At 49.3% G+C, this 1,748-nt stretch overlaps 1 long non-coding RNA gene across 1 annotated transcript; it reads right to left on the reverse strand.

Moving 5' to 3' along the window:
* Positions 1–726: 726 nt before the first annotated feature.
* LOC148042896 (uncharacterized) lies at positions 727–1,491 on the reverse strand. The gene is made up of 2 exons (XR_015698350.1): positions 1,371–1,491; positions 727–831 (listed from the first exon to the last, which is right to left on the reverse strand). It is a non-coding gene; the product is annotated as an uncharacterized LOC148042896 (long non-coding RNA).
* Positions 1,492–1,748: the final 257 nt, after the last annotated feature.

Consider the following 1,748-nt stretch of genomic DNA (forward strand, 5'->3'; position numbering starts at 1 on the left):
AAAACAACAACAGACCGAAAGGTCATTTCCAGGTGTCAGGATTGCAAAATGCAGCTAGTCCTCAAATTACAGCCACCATTGAGCCCTGTCGCTAAGTGAGACGCTTGTTATGTTTTCTCAGGGCTGTTACAACCATTCATTTAGTGACCCTTCAACAAGCACTGGGGGGAAAATGACTTAGAGCCGAGGTGGCGCAGAGTTTAGAGTGCTGTACTGCAGCCACTTCAGCTGAACTGCTATCTGCAGTTCGGCTGTTCAAATCTCACCGGCTCAAGGTTGACTCAGCCTTCCATCCTTCCGAGGTGGGTGAAATGAGGATCCAGACTGTGGGGGCGATATGCTGACTCTGTAAACTGCTTAGAGAGGGCTGAAAGCCTTATGAAGCGGTATATAAGTCTAACTGCTATTCCTATTGCTATTAGGACAAATTTTTCACACTTACGACCACCCGAGGTCACGTGATCACCCTTGTGAAAACCTTCCCAGCTGGTTTCCAAGAAGGAAAGTCGATGGGAGAGATCAGATTTGCTCAATGACTGCAGGATTCCTTTAACAAGCAGAGGGTTGGACTAGAAGATCTCCAAGGTCCCTTCCAACTCTGCTATTCTATTCTATTTCACCCCATACCCCAGACAGAATATTTTTTGACAGTTTCCACAGCATCCCACGGCTTCCGGGGTAGTGCGAGCGATGACATCCCCTCAAAACTCCCCAAAGGTCAACATATTTACTTGTCAAAGTAGTAGCATTTGAGCTGGGCCATATATCTTTCAAAAGACGGAATGTCTTTCTTCAGGATGCTCCACTGGGCTCCGATTTCTAAAATGTCTCCTGGAGAGGGAAGATAAGAAGGCGCAGGGCATGAACAAAAAAGAAGACACAACCACCAAGGACAGCAGAAAAGCACAGGCCCAACACCAGGGTGGATTTGATTTAAACCAGAGGTCTTCAAACTGGGCAACTTGAAGACTTGTGGACTTCCAACACCCAGAATTCTCCAGCCAGCTGGAGAATTCTGGGAGTTGAAGTCCACAAGTCTTCAAGTTGCCAAGTTTGGGGACTCCTGATTTAAACCAAGTTGATTTAAATCAAGATTTAAACCACCTAGTAAAAATGCTTGATTTAAATCAACTCGGTTTAATTTTAAATCGTAATTTTTAAAGAGCAACTATCATCTGTCCCGCAGCGGCTCCTCCTCTGATCCGCTGTTGACTCACCGACAGCCCCAGCCACTTTTAATGGGATGGCTGGTGATGCGGCAGGGACCTGGCAGGTAGCAGGTCAGTGGATGCCCGAACAGGTGGATGCCCGCTAATTTCAAAATTAGAAGGTATCCCAGCTAGCTACGCGCCTGCTTGAAAAATACTCACTTGCCAAAATAAGCTGCTGTTTAGTCAATTTTGGGATCTATTCCAGATTTATAAGGCTGCCCAAGTCGGCAACATTAACGTATTTTAATATTCCACGATTTCGTATCATTTGGGGGGGGGGGTGAGTGGCGTATGCGGTTCCACTCGGCACGAAGTTGCTCGTACATGCCCACCGCTTCCTTCAGCCCCGCCGCGTCCGCCCCGTTCAGCACCGGGCCGCCGCCCGCCGCTATCACGGCCGCCGCCGAAGCCATGAATCTGCACCCGGCGGGATTGTCGCGAAAAAAAAGGCGGGATCCGCTCGACACCGCGCTTTACGGCCGCCTGCCGTCAATCGAGCGTCTCCCTAGGCAACCGGCTCGCGCTTCGCCCCGATTG

The sequence above is a fragment of the Thamnophis sirtalis genome, unplaced genomic scaffold, assembly GCF_051295495.1.
Source record: "Thamnophis sirtalis isolate CommonGarterSnake01/CBP01778 unplaced genomic scaffold, rThaSir2_p1.2 scaffold_13, whole genome shotgun sequence".
Lineage (NCBI taxonomy): Eukaryota > Metazoa > Chordata > Lepidosauria > Squamata > Natricidae > Thamnophis > Thamnophis sirtalis.